We start from the raw sequence: 15,808 nt of genomic DNA on the forward strand, positions 1-15,808 counted from the left end.
TGCGGTTTGTTTTGGCAGCCATTTTGTGGGAAATTTCTCTGGAACGCGCTGGGCCGTACTTGCCTAGTGTCGGGAGTGCGCTCTCAATGCAGCCCCTCTCCTTTGACCGATATTAACATCACAGAGGGGCTGGCCAGCCTAGAGTTAGCTTTAGCCGTGGCTGCTAAAATACGGTCTTTCTCATAGCGTCTGCAGGTTCGGTCCGTCGGCTGGCCGTTACTATCAAACAGCCTGCACTTTGCGGACTGTCTTCCTTCAAATTCCAATGGCAGTGTTTTAATCAAGACAGCTAGCATGCTAGCTACTAGCTAGCTAGCTAATGTTAGCATCTTGCCTTTAAATTAATTGAGAAGAGGACGAGATCGCCTATTCAGTTGCCCCACGCTGTGGTTGCAAGGGACTTTGTTGTGCACCTGAGAATAAATATCGATCCAGTACATTAAGCTTGCTTAACAGAAAGAAGACTGAGTTCGAGGTGTCCGTGTTTGAAGCGGCGGGCTGCCCACCACCCCTTAGGCACGGCTAGCTGTGCTGCGCCGGCAATCAGTCCCCATCGACAGCCCCGCTCCTCGAGCTCCGAAGAACATAGACTATCACATTGTACTGGAAACGGGAAACCAGTTCCTGGCAAATAAGGCAACTCGACATTATTTTGGATTTCTGCTTTGAACGAAGGACAACTGACCTGGGGGAGGGGGCTCGGTTCGTGTGGACGAAGGGAAATAGGGGTTCCGAACATGGCTGCTAGTCGGAACTTGGTTCGACACACCGCCTGAGGTAAGAACTAGCCGGCCGGCGTTGGTCTTATTTATGGAGGAGTTGCTGGTTATGGTGGAGGCTGACACTGGGTTAGTGGTAACAGTGCTTGGTAGAAGAACGTTACCCTCTTTTCGCCCCTGTTACCGGCCTCGTGTTACCGCTTCTCCGGCGCGGCGCCTCAGATAGCTGATGAGGCAAAGAGGCAGGCTTCGACTGAAACGGGTTGGTCACCATTGCTGGTGCACAGTGGTTGATGTTGAACAGCTTAAGCTGGGGTGATGCGTCTCGGTGGCTGAGACGTGCCTTACGATAACTAGTCGTTACTCTGGCTTTTAATAGTGTGCAGCGTTGCCAACCCCTGCTCCTCCACTTTAGCCTGTGACTGACAAGTAACCATCTGGCGAGTTGACATAGTTGTGCTGGTCATTAAGGGACTACTGGTTAATTCGAACACAAGTGTCATACTGTGATATTGTGACCTGCCTCGCGTTAACGCGCGACATCCAGTAGACTGGGATGGGATGCCGGCGGAGCAAAACGGGAAAAGCGATGGGAGCTGAATGAGTGTGCTATTACACGATTGCATTAGAGACGTGTTGATTGTCCTCTAGCATATGTGCGAATATTCTGCTGTACCGCGAGGACTCGGATGAGTTTAGGTGACATAGCAGCCGATCAGCAACCCCGGGCTGTCCTCAGCGGACCTGCAGCATTTCATCTGCTGTGGCAGCTAACATAGCCGCTAGCTTAGCTACCGCATCAGCCCCAGCCCCTACCCTACCCTACCCTACCCTCAAATAGAGGCACACTGGCATCCAGTTGCCTGGAGATAGCTATTCGTAGCCAAGAACAGAACGACAAATGGACGGTGCCGAAGCACATCTGGAACAGTCATAACTTGACACCTTTTTAATCTATTTCCGTGCTCCTTTCCTGTTCTTGGTTAACAGTAGGCTGATATTTATCACTATTTAAATGTCACAGAATGCCCTCACTACATACACACCCAATTTAGCGCTCTGTAGGTTTTTTGGGTGCTGGTGGGTCGGTCATAAAATGGGTGAAAGACAATTTGCTTAATTGTTTCCATTCATTCTTTGTGACATCATGTTGATGCCTCAGTGAAGGTGTGCTTACTCAGTGTGTGAGCTTCCTGTGGAATTGAACCTGGCGTCTGGGCAGCTGCAGCCACAGTGCGCTCCATGGCTCCAAGAGAAAATGTTAGTCTCGTTTCGTTATCCTGTGTGATCAGGAATTAGGCTGAATGTTTGATGGTCTGTGCTCACAGTTGCACATCACAGTAGATTGATTCAAAACTGTTACAGTATCTTTGGACCTGTGATTTGCAAACTTCTCTGACCTGTTCTCATTCAAACGTAATGTCATTTTGCATTAACAATGAGATGCAAGGCGGCAAATAAAAGAAGAATCCAAGCTGACTTTTAGTGAAATAAAGGAAAGCATTCACATTCATTCAGCTCAGTTTCACTGAATATCTTTTCCCTGGGTCATCAGCACTTACCATGTAGTGGCTGTGTGTATGGGAAGCACTGTCCTACCCAGAGTAAAGTCAGTATGTTTAAAGATGCTGTGATACTGATATCTTTCAAACTATCATGAACCAATACTTTGTGATCAAACAAATCCTAAGATTAACTACAATACAATAAGAGTCATCTGGATTCCTGGCAGGGCGCTCTGTGGGAGCGCACGAGTCACTTTTGTTAGTGTTCTGTCTTACTCCCAAGATAACGCCTCATCTCACTGATAAAATGTCAAGTAAATGTTCGGGTTTACTTTGACCACTGGAGTGGTGTGCAGCCTGTGTCTTTTGGCCACAAATGGTCAATAGACTTGTTCCCAGCTGATAGCACAGCTGTGACAACAAGCTAAGTCTGTTTGTGTGACAGCTCTTGCAAACCAGTTTAAAATTAGTGTCGACTTGTCACAGGTTCATTCCAAAAATTGATGGGGTCTTTTTGAACACACCTCCACATTCAGTGATGACCGAGTCTCTTTACATACGGAGTGCTGGTACTGTTACTCAAGCTGAATTTTTTCCCACTTTTAGGAGTGGCTGTAGGTCAGGAGGTAGAGCAGGTCATCTGCTGATCGGACGGTCGGTGGTTTGATCCCTGGCTCCCCCTAATCTGCATGCCAAATATCCTTGGGCAAGATAGTAATCCCGCTGCATCCACTGGAGTATGAATGTGTGTGACTGGTAGTTAGAAAGCACTTAAATGCATAGAAAGATGATGCTCGTGTGACTGGGTGAATGTGGCATGTTGTATAGAGCGCTTTGAGTGTTCTGGGAGAGCAGAAAAGCGCTGTACAAGAATCCCAATCAGTCCATGTTGTGCAATTTGTCTGTTGCTTCCTAGATAGACCTGTTTCCTTTTCTTTACACTGGTCATATATTTGGACCAGGGGAAAGATGGATGTGTATCCTCTGCAGCGTTTCTTTTTGCCCTCGTGTTAAGGGTTTTCCTACGATTGCCAAAGGAGGAGCCGTGTTTTTGTAGGTATTAGGTGTATTTTCTTTTCTCTTCTTTAAATATCACCACTAATCCTAGTTAAAGAGTTTGGGTCTGCTCGTTAAAAGTTGATTTCCATTGGATGCGCTTCTTTTCAAAATAACTGAACATCACGGGCCCATAGGAACTTAAGGCTATTTACCTCTAAAACACATGTATAGCTGGCTGCCTTCCATTTAAAAGTCTTGTAGACCGTTCCAAAAGTAAAATGGTAAATGGCCTGTATTTATATAGCGCTTTTCTAGTCCCTAAGGACCCCAAAGCGCTTTACATATCCAGTCACACACACATTCACACACTGGTGATGGCAGCTACATTGTAGCCACAGCCACCCTGGGGCGCACTGACAGAGGCGAGGCTGCCGGACACTGGCGCCACCGGGCCCTCTGACCACCACCAGTAGGCAACGGGTGAAGTGTCTTGCCCAAGGACACAACGACCGAGACTGTCCAAGCCGGGGCTCGAACCGGCAACCTTCCGATTACAAGGCAAACTCCCAACTCTTGAGCCACGATCGCCCGTAACCACAGTATAACTGTTATAGGGTTTTTTATGATAGGTAAATTTAAATAAATGCCCATTAATTTTAAAGATGACCTGAACTCCACATCAAGTCTTATGTGCTGCATCAAACTCCATCAGTTCAAATAATTGAATTATGCTGGTGAGACAAAACCTTTATTTTTTCCACTATAATATTGTGACCAGTGTGGGGCTTTTGTCTTAAAATGTTAAACTTTTCAACTTGCTGTTGAACATGCAAGTATCAGTGGAGCTACTGAACACCACACTAGTAGTGAGACATCATGTTTTTCAACAGTTAGCTGACTTCAGTAGGAAAATGATCAGTTTAGGCCATTCTGTGGTAAATTCAGTTGATTTGTAAAGCCTGTCTATATAAAGTCCATAGCTTTTCCCAGAGCTGAGGGTGTATGTTAGAGCACAAACCAATCCATGACGTCTGGAGAATTTGAGATTGTAGAGTGCTGAGCCAGGCACAGATCTGGGCAAAGGTATAGACGTCTGCAGCATTGTAGAGCCTGATAATCAGCACCCATGTTTTCTTATAGATTTCGTAGTATGGTATCAGCACAATAGAGAACTTTGCTCTCAGACTAATGGTGTACTTGTGATCCCAAGGCTATTTTAAAGTAGGCAGAGCCTTCAGATTCAGTCTGCTCTTCTGTGGAACCAGCTCCCAGTTTGGATCCAGGAGATGGACACCCTCTATACTCTAAACATTAGCCATAAAACCTAGCTAGGGCTGGATCAGGTGATTAGTTACACTGCTGTTGGCTCCCATGATGAGTGTTTCTCCTTCACTCACTGTGTGTCTATACACCACTTTGAATTGAATTATCAGTTATTATTAATCCCTGTGCTTCTCCAGTGTGTGAGCTCCTGCTGTGGAGCAGTTTCTCTCTTCTTGACCCTGAGCCTGGTTCTGCTGGACTTTTCTTCCTCGTAAATGGGGGAGTTTTTCCTTCCCACTATTACCACGCGCTTCCTCATAGGGCATCATCTCATTGTTTGGATTTTCTGTATTTTATTTATCCTACTGCCTTAAGGTGATTGTTGTTGTGATTTGATGCTATACACATAACACTGAATTGAAAATGGAGAACAATGTTCTCCATCACCCACAAATATAAAAGTTTGGAATCACCAGGAGCTGGTCACTAGGCCAATCTAAGCATTCAGCTTGAAGATGCTCCGGATCTGGGACTGGGGCAAGGTTCATCGTCTAAAAGGACAACAACAATGGGTGTGGCAAGGCTGTAGTATCATACTCAAAAAGACTTCAGACAAGACAAGACGGCCTTAATTTGTCCCAGATTTGGGAAATTCAGTGTTGCAGCAGATGAGTGGAAAGAACAGATACAAACTGGAATAATGCTATGAAAAAAAGAGAAGAGGAAACTGTACCATGCAAGTCAGGAGAAATAGAACTTATTTTTAATAGATTTGCAAACATTTGAAGCTGTTTTTTTCACTTTCTCACTATGGGGCGTTGTTTATTGAATTTTCAGGTGAAAAATGAATTGAATCCATTTTGCAATAATAACTCTAATAACATGAGAAAATGTAGAACAAGTGAAGCACTGTGAAAGGGGTCACTCGTGACTGTAAGACCAGGCTGATCGACCTTTGGACCACCTGCATTGACTGTAACTCAATGCTTCACCTACGACTGTACAGGACCAGCAGAACCATAAGAGCTGCAGCCTAAGAAGCCCAGACCTCCACCTCCCCGGCCACCTGCTCTAGCCTTGCCGGTGGAACACAGAGGCTTTCCCAAACCCATCAAGAGATCTACCTTCTCCACTGTGGTCCTGGGTCTGCCCGGGGCCTCCTCTTGGTGGGACATGCCCGCAGGCATCCTAGTCAGATGCTGGAACCACCTCAACAGGCTCCGTTCTTATTAATATAAACTATGATATTTGATGTAAAGAAAGATTTAACCCCAATTTCACAATAATTTAACCAAGAAACCCGGGGAATTCTCCCAGTAAATTCTTGTTACCGATGTGAGTCTGAATCCATTTTCTGTGTTTTTGTTAATGTCATAAATTCCTTATCATATAAAAGAAATACAATTCTGCCAAGATATGTAAGAATGTCTATAATTGTGCCTAACATTAACTTATATGGTATTTAAATAAGAAAAATTAAATTAATGAACTTATTAAAAATGACTAAATGTTTGTTATTAGCATGATGCGACTTCACCTGCTCTGACCAGGCCAACAGCAAGTTTTCATAGAAGATTCAAACTGTTCTCTCTTCTCTCGCTTTGATATTCTTGTTACTGCATCTCCCGTCTGTGACTCTGCCCATTATCATATCCATACTTTTCTAAATATAACAAACATTTTTTATAATCACAAAGAAAATGTAAGGCTCCAGCATGAAGCAGTGTTCAAGGCTGTGCAGTATGCTAGCATTTCAGCTTGTTTGTGAACTTAGCCGAGAGCGTCTCATTAGCGTTGCTCATGTTTGTCATTAACACGCACTCAGAAGGATCTTAAAGGTGACGAGAACCTTTAATGCGGAGATGAGACCCGCATATAAGCTTCATTTTAAAAGCAGTTAAGAGATTTTGTGTTTAAAACTTTTCAAACGTACTAATATTGTATTTTTAGATTAGCTTCAGAAACAAAGGGAAAGACTGTATATGGATGGTGAGCTGCTCGAGGAGTACAGGACACATTTGGGCAAAGTACTTCAAAAACACGAATGATCACTTTGAACAGTAATAACAGTAACATCAGTCTTTCAGTTGTTTTTACTTTCTTTGTTGCTTGCATCTTTTCTCAGTCAATTGGGTAAACTCAATTATTTTCATTACCATAATTCTTATCTCCACAAGAGACTTTTCATTACTGCTATGCATGAAAATGTGCAGATTTCTAAAATGTTTTATCTTCCAGAGACAAGAATTTGTCATATTTATCAAAACATTTTCTTTAACTGTCGCCCTGCTGGTGTTTTTGTGAGCAATAACATTAATTAAAAAATGAGCTCTACATTTACATGTTTGTGTGTCGGTCATGAGACTTGATTTGAAATATATAAATATATATAAATCATCAATTTTCATGGAGTGTGTTGTTCATTTATATGCTTATTTGGGTCAGTCTAAGAACTCTTTAAAAATAGTTTTTGATGAATTATTTCAGTTTGTCGTTTATTATATTGGTATATACAGTTCCTTAAAACTGTGTTATAATACTTTTATCAGAATATGAAAGATCTCGCAGTCTTTGTGAGAATCACCCACCTTCATCATTCTCTAATCGATTATCAAATATTATGGTCGACAGTATCGAACGCTGCACTGAGGTCTAGCAGGACAAGCACAGAGATGAGTCCACTGTCAGAGGCCATAAGAAGATCATTGTAACCTTCACTAAAGCTGTTTCTGTGCTGTGATGAGCTCTGAAACCTGACTGAAACTCTTCAAATAAACCTCTGCAGATGATCTGTTAGCTGTTTGACAACTACTCTTTCAAAACATAGAGACAAAGGATGTAAGAGATTGGTCTATGATGGGTTAAGACAGTTTTGTTTCTTGTTTTTAGTAACTGGTTAATTATTGCCATCCTAAAGGCTTGTGTAGGCTTTAACTAGCTACACAGACAACTTCAGTTTTTCTGATATAATTCTGTTATTGTGTGCAAATAGAAATAATGTATACTTTATAAAGAGAAGTGTTTTGTTTATAGATGCCATGTTGTCCCTCTGTTAAAACAAATGTTTGGGGCAGTTTGGACAAATGTTGAAGTTCATATAAAAGCATGTCATTGGCCATAATTCTTACAGTAACGGCTAAAGCACTTACATGATGCAACTGAAATTAATAATAATGGATTGCATTTATATAGCGCTTTTACAATGCCACTATTCATTCACTCTCACATTCACACACTGGTGGAGGCAGCTACAGTTGTAGCCACAGCTGCCCTGGGGCAGACTGACAGAAGCCAGGCTGCCATATCGCGCCATCGGCCCCTCTGGCCAACACCAGTAGACAAGTAGGGTAAAGTGTCTTGCCCAAGGACACAACAACCGAGACTGTCGGAGCCGGGGCTCGAACCGGCGACCTTCCAGTTACAGATGAGCGTCCCAACCCCCTGAGCCACGGTCGCCCCATAAATTTAGACTTTTGTCTTTTCAAAGAAATTATATGAATATAATTTTATAGGTTTTGTCAAAAAGAGCAATTTCAAAGCTTATGCTTCATCTGCGTTCAGCACCTTCATTTCAATTATTCAACAATAGAGGAAGTTTGGCGCTAAGCGCGGGTGTAGTAGTGTGACATTTGCCTCTGGTCTTGTGTGGACACGAGTGCTGCTGAGCAGGAATGGATATCTGTAAGACTTTATTGATAATATTAGTGTCAGGGGTACTACTTATCATCGCTTTTGTTGGTTTGTTTGTTATTGTTAAGGACATGATTTCAGATGCAGTTGAGAGATTTGTAGGCCTGTAGAGAGTCCAGCTTCCTCAAATTCTTTAAGGCCAGACTGCACACCGTGCTGAGACATGGTAGTGGTATCTGTAGGATGCATTTCCAAAAGATAGGTGACTGTCTTGCAGTAGCTCATGCCATACTAACTGATGTCAGTGGTTATGGCACTGTTCAAGCATCCATAGTGTAGAAACTGAGAGCATAGCTAGCAGCTAGTGCCAGCCATGAAACGAACCATCGTGATGCTGGGAATGAGGACAGGATTACTGATCAGTGGTGAAACCTTTATTATTTAAAAATAAATAAAAACATTTGTCTTTTATTTATGAGTACATGATATATAAAAGCTTATGTAGCTCATGTTTTATCAGCTACGATACAATGTATATTATTCATAGATAACGAATGATAATGAATTATAATTTAACTGGCTGTGCTGGGGTAATGTGTTTCTGTAATCACATTACATTTTTCAGAGATGGCGTAGCGCATGGATGCAGCGGCTCTTCTAGGGACAAGTGAGAGTGGAAGTGGTGTGTTTCAACGTTGTGGCTGTGAAACTTAAGAACGAGAGACCTCAGTAATACTCAGGGCAAAGTATGTGGTTGGAACTGCAAAGCTCAGCTCTGACTTACGAAGTCAATACGGCATCCTGTCGGAGAGATAGAGTGAAAGCGCTGTGAATGCAAACAGAAGAGGGACAGCTATGGCAGACAGCTGTGGAGTGATGGTGGGGGATTTTAACCATACCAGTTTAACGACTGTGCTTCCCAAGCTGAAGCAGTGCATGGTGTGAACATGCTGGTGCCTGCTTGCAAACCACTCCTGAAGTGCAGCAGACCAGCGATAACACAGACCAGCCTCTGGCCAGAGGGTGAACCTCGAGACTGCTTTAGGCACTCTGAGTGCTGTTCAAGACGGCAGCCTCACTGGGAGACCAGATAAACATCAAGGAGTATGCGGAGCAGTAACCTGCTACACTGCCAAGTGCACAGACAATATCACTGTAGCTAAGACCGTCATGCACATGGCAACCAGAAACCCTGGATGACCACAGAACGCTCACTGCTGACAGCCTGATGCAGCTTTGGGGCGGGCGAAGAAACTGCCAGACTGGCACCTATGCAGAGAGAATCCGCAAGACAAGAAATATCAGACCAATGTGGCAGGGAGTGCAGGCACTGACCCGTTACAAAGCTGTTATCGTAAGCAAGCAGATACCCAGAGGACCCTGGTCAGGGTCAGCCCACGGAAAGCAGCAGGTCCAGATAAAATCCCAGGACGTGTGCTCAGGGACTGCGCTGGCGTGCGTGCTGATGTCCGCGCTGGTGTCTTTAACCTCTCTCAGCCAGGCCACAGTAGCTAAGAAACCAGTTGTATCCTGTCTAAGTGGCTACCGTCCCGTAGCATTGACACCAATTGTAATGAAGTATTTTGAACTGCTTATCAAACCACACATCACAGCCAGCCTTCCTGCATCATTTGACCAATTTGCTTGTTGTCCCAACCGCTCCATAGAAGATGCATCCTTACATCCCATATTAGGAAACTCTACAAAGCCATCAGGCTGAGCACTGGATCTTCTCAAGGCTGTTTAAACAACACTGCTGTTTACACACAACTGTGTATCTAGATATGAGGGGAACCTCTGTGGATGATACCACAGAGGCAGGACTGATTAGCGGAAACGATGATTCAGTGTACAGTAAAGAAGTTGAACAGCTTGTAGGCTGGTGTAGAGAAAACAATCTGGTGCTAAATGTAGCCAAAGCAAAAGAGATGATCACAGCTTCCAGAAGACGCAGATCGAGCAAACTCCTCTGGGTATCAGCAGCTGCCCAGTGGAAAGAGTGGAAGATCTCGAAGGACCTGAGCTGGTGCAAGAACATCTCCGTGATCACAAAACGGGTCCATCAGAGACCGCACTTCCTGAAACAGGCGTCTCTCCTCCAGCATCCTCAGGACTTTATACCGAGGCGTGGTGGAGAGTGTTCTCACTTACTGCACATCAGCATGATGTTCCAGCTGCAGTAGGTCAGACAAAAAAGCACTTCAGAGGATAGCTGGAGCCGCTGAGAACGTCATCCGAGTTTTCCTCCCCTCCTTCAAGGACCTCTTTCAGAGCCTCTGCAGGATTAGGGCACTGATCGTCATGAAGGACCTCTTACGCCCTCTCCACATATTCTTTGAACTGCTGCTATTAGGCAAACGTTCTGCAGTATAAAAGGCAGCACTGATCAACAGCTCCCTCCCACAAGCTTTTCGAATGCTGAATTATTGATTACGATATGTACAGTACCAGGAGTCCTGGTAGTGTTTCAGTGTAAAGTTTTAATTACCTGTAATCCTCACACAGTTATTTAATTATCATCATTATTATTATTAAATTCATTTTCCAAGTGACTATTTTACAGCGATATATCTGGGATGTATAAAGTTTGGTGTTTCAGGTCATTTTATGGAGTAACAAGTAGTGTAACAAATTACTTTCTCCAGCGAGTAACTACGTAACTTATTGCATTACTTTTAAAAAGAGTAATGAGTAATGTGCAGTACATTCCTTTTGTTGATTAACAAACCAAACACTGCTGATTGGAAATAATTGTTTAATTAGAAATAACTATTTAGTAAAGTGTAATCAATACAAGTTCACAGTTGATGATTTGAAAGTGAAACAGTTTCCAGAAAAATTGTCACAATGAACGATGGAGCTGCCCTGACTGTCTTTTAGAGCTTTAGCTTTTCAGCACTGTGCACTTTTACTTTTAGCAATCGAATTGCGCTTAACGTCTCAAGTTGCAACTCCCAGCAACGGCACCTGCTGTGCTGCTTTAACGCAGCCCTGCTTTGCGTCATGGCTGCACGCTGTGGGCAGCTGAGTCAAACACCTTGGATACAGTCGAGTCGTAGATGGAAGCAGCTAAAACTGCAGTTAGCATCTAAGCACTGAAATCACAGAATGTGTCAGTTTAATAAAAGGCAGTTGAAATGTCACTTTAAGGATGGACATTGAATGCAGTTGAGTTTCACAATCACAAGGTGAAAATCATGGAAAGTGAACTCTGACTTAACCATCTGGAGGTGAAGTGATGAAACGTTTCCAGTAAACTGGGTCAGCCTAAGTTTAAATGACAGGTACTGGAGGCTCTCTTTTACGAGGCGTGTTCATCATTATAATATCCACCATGAATCTCCGCTCAGAAATATGATGCACGTACTAAGCTGCTGCTGTCTCTGTAGGTCTATGGTGCACACATACAGGCTCTCACACTCTCAAAAGTAGTAGTTCAGGACGTAGAGGGGTCATCCACTAGGAAAAGGTTTGTGGTTTGATCCCCAGCTACTCGTGTGTGTGTGTTGAAAGTGGTTAAAGGCACAGAATAAAAAGAGCTGTGTGAATGTTCGTATGAATTGCTATCAGTTTACCATCATGTCTTCATGCTTCATGTGTGATTTTGCCCAGTAATCTGCAGCCACGCAAAATTCTTAACAATCAGCCAAGTTCCTTAACAGGTGTGTTAGACACCTGCAGTCTGCTCAGCTCTGAGCTTCCTGTCAGTATACGTGCTGGTAATTTGGGCAAGCATGTTGTTGTTGCGCGTGGTCCTTCCACCTGTCCTTTCTGGTACCCTATTTTTTCAAAAAGAGATGAAACATGTTGTGAATTGATGCTATGTTAGATCTGTAACTTTATATATTTGGCAAACCCCTGGACAATATAATAAATGAGAAACTGATATATCTATTAAGAATTATGCTGCTGATTGCAGAAAACGATTGAGAAGAAAAAATGACCAAGACTACCTTTAGAAACAGACAGATTTGTGGATGGATGGTCAGAAAACCACCTCAGAATGGTAGTTGCTTCTTTTCTGTGTTATTTGTTTTATTTTGATGTTTTACTTTTCTATTTTTTCCTTAAAAGTTTTAATAAAATCTCTGCCCCGTTTAAGACTTTCATATCTTCTCCATCTCACTTGAGATGAAGAGATAAAGTGAAATGAAAAAGAAATAAATACCTTGAATTATTTTTTTACTGATGCTCAATATTTGAATTGAATCTTTTAATTAATTTTCATATATTAATACCATCCATCCATCCATCCATCCATCCATCCATCCATGACGATATATTAATACATTAAATTTAATGTTGACCATTTTTACATTATATTACCAACACTAGTCTCATGAACTACATTAGCTAACTGTTGTTAATCAGCTAATGTTAAAGTTCCTGCTGCCGTGGTCTCTCAGCCTCACATACATACCAGCGTAAAAAATTAAGATGTTCACCTTCATTTCTGTCGAGCAATGCTGTATAAAATGTTTCTACGCGCTAGTGTCATGGTTGCAGTTAACAGCCTCAGCTGCCTCCTTCAAAAGACCTGGCCTGCTTGGATTGGCCGGGTCCTTTAAAGGATGTAGTCCCTAAATTGGGACACACCTCCTGACCGCTCCAAACGTGTCTGGAAGTGCGGCACCAGTTCAGGCATAGGGTGGTCAGGATTCTGCGTCCACCCCAGCCACCCTGACCCTCCGCCATTGCTAGTCGGTACCAGAGGTACTAGTCATTTACTGATAAGTCCTGATGTTATGCAGCCATCTGTCACCAAGTGGACAGGTGAGAAACGCCATAAATGACTATTATTGCTAGTAGACAAAACATTAGATACAAGGGGCAGAAAGAAGCTTTTCCTGGGGGGTTGATGAGGGCTTTCCCTTAGCGTTGAGGTGAGGAAGAGTCATTCGGGAGGGGCTCAGAGTGGCGCCGCCATTGGAAGGAAACAGCTGAGGCAGTCAGCTCATGTGTAAGATGTTCCAAGCATGTCCTACCAGGAGGAGGCGCGGCGTAGACCCAGTGTCTGCTGGAGAGAGCCTATCTATTTGCTTGTCTGGGAACGATAAGCAAGGAAAGCTGGCGAGAGGGAGGTCTGGGCTTCCCTGCTAGGCTGCTGCCACTGCGACCCAATTTCAGATAAGCAGAATAAAGTGGATGGTAGGGCTGGGCCATATCATACCATTCACGGTAATACCGGTGTAATGTTAGGCAATGATAAGAAAATGAAATATGGCGATAGAATATGGGTAAAACGCGCATGCGCAGTGCCTTTGTTTACATACGCACATGGCCGAAAAGCATGGCGGCGACGGAGAATGAGAAGGGCGAAAACGCATCGTTGAATGAAACGATGAACCAGAACTGGTTTGTAAAAATGCGAAAACTTCAGTGGTGTGGAACTGGTTTAGCTTTACTGTCAGATACACAACAAAGCACAGTTTTTGGTAGTGCATGCAGGCGGGCCGTCATTATTACCGAAACAATTTTATGTGCACGGCGCTGGAAAATCTGTCAAATGTTTCAGTACGACTTTGCTAAGCTACGAAGCCGCACCGCTTGATGGATTGTCGGAGCGTTACGGCTATCGTAGGCGGAGCCTCGCGCAGTGATACGTACTGTGCTTCAACATAATGTTACCTACTGTGTGTGTTTAACCTCTTTAAGTTCTGTGGATGTTATACATGGTTATGTCGGCTCCACTGGAAATGCCTTTTGGTCAAACTGTCAGACAGGAGTTTGCACTGTTACATTTTTTATAACTTTAATGCAGATAAAAAACAGCTGCTTGTTTCAGTGAAAATACACTGATGGTTTTTTGCACTAATAAAGTTGAGGAGCTGTAAAGTGTTTTGCGTCACCTGTATCGTCAGTTATATCGTTATCGCTAAGTTTCAAATGTATATCGTGATAAATATTTTTGGCTGTAGTGGATGGATAATTTATTTTTCTTGTTTTTTAGATTTTAACTTTTATTGAACTTGTTCTCGTGAACTTTGGAACAGCGTGCGTCGTTCATAATGTACAGCACAATACGCCACACTCAGTTTATTTTTTTGGATGTAAATTTGTCATAGTACAGAACAGAGTACAAACATAGTTCATAAAATTGTAATAAGATTGAAAAGTATTTGGTGTGAGTATCTTTATGCTTGAACACAGCCTGAGCTCTCTTCAGGAGCTTAATATAATTTCTTTTAGTCTATACAAATGATACTTTAGGCTTTTTAAAGGACATTCAAAGCTCTAATTTGGATGTTTCTGCCTTTTGCTCTGTTCTCTGGCAAGATGATCCCCACTTCAATGATGTTTAGATCCAGGCTCTGGGGAGACAAATCCATGACTGATCGTTCCTTTGTAAGTTTGTCTGTCTAGGTATGCTTTTCTTGCATTGGCAGTGTGTTTGAGATCATTGTCATGCTGGAAAAAATGAAGCTGTTTCCAGCCAGATCCTCTCCAGGTGGTATTGCACGGTGGATCTGCATTCATAATTTCATCAATTTTCACAAGAGTCCCAACATCACTGACAGATCAACCCAAACCCTGACCTGTAATCCACATACCGCTGTACCACGCTGCTGACCTCTCCGTTCACGGGTGGTTCTCACGAAGATCAAAATATAAATATCCTCTCTCTTATTTAAGCGATTCTGTAAACCTGCCATACAGTTTGATAAAAGTATTATTATAAAACAGTTTCATGGACTTTTTATTCTCATTTAATGGCAGCATGATCCAAAAATGAATCTCATTACCGACAAACTGAGACCATTAATTAGGAAAAGATTTTTAAAAGATCTTTTCTGATTTACCTAAATAAATGAAAATTAATGAAAATTCATGATTTATATATTCCTCATGACCGACACACAAACATGTAAATGTAGAGCTCATTTTTAAATTAATGTTATTGCTCACAAAAACACCAGCAGGGCGACAGTTAAAGAAAATGTTTTGATAAATATGACAAATTCTTGTCTCTGGAAGATAAAACATTTTAGAAATCTGCACATTTTCATGCATAGCAGTAATGAAAAGTCTCTTGTGGAGATAAGAATTATGGTAATGAAAATAATTGAGTTTACCCAATTGACTGAGAAAAGATGCAAGCAACAAAGAAAGTAAAAACAACTGAAAGACTGATGTTACTGTTATTACTGTTCAAAGTGATCATTCGTGTTTTTGAAGTACTTTGCCCAAATGTGTCCTGTACTCCTCGAGCAGCTCACCATCCATATACAGTCTTTCCCTTTGTTTCTGAAGCTAATCTAAAAATACAATATTAGTACGTTTGAAAAGTTTTAAACACAAAATCTCTTAACTGCTTTTAAAATGAAGCTTATATGCGGGTCTCATCTCCGCATTAAAGGTTCTCGTCACCTTTAAGATCCTTCTGAGTGCGTGTTAATGACAAACATGAGCAACGCTAATGAGACGCTCTCGGCTAAGTTCACAAACAAGCTGAAATGCTAGCATACTGCACAGCCTTGAACACTGCTTCATGCTGGAGCCTTACATTTTCTTTGTGATTATAAAAAATGTTTGTTATATTTAGAAAAGTATGGATATGATAATGGGCAGAGTCACAGACGGGAGATGCAGTAACAAGAATATCAAAGCGAGAGAAGAGAGAACAGTTTGAATCTTCTATGAAAACTTGCTGTTGGCCTGGTCAGAGCAGGTGAAGTCGCATCATGCTAATAA

The 15,808-nt window shown here is 42.4% G+C and overlaps 1 protein-coding gene across 1 annotated transcript in view; it reads left to right on the forward strand.

Annotated features, from left to right (window-relative positions):
* Window positions 1-15,808, forward strand: part of dyrk1b (dual-specificity tyrosine-(Y)-phosphorylation regulated kinase 1B) — a 59,846-nt gene continuing 44,038 nt past the window's right edge. The window contains exon 1 of the mRNA XM_005752872.1: window positions 1-777. The gene's annotated coding sequence lies outside the window, so the exon portion shown is untranslated. The remainder of the gene's footprint in view (window positions 778-15,808) is intronic.

Source organism: Pundamilia nyererei, unplaced genomic scaffold, assembly GCF_000239375.1.
Source record: "Pundamilia nyererei isolate P.nyererei 1_Seehausen unplaced genomic scaffold, PunNye1.0 scaffold00387, whole genome shotgun sequence".
Taxonomy (NCBI): Eukaryota; Metazoa; Chordata; class Actinopteri; order Cichliformes; family Cichlidae; genus Pundamilia; species Pundamilia nyererei.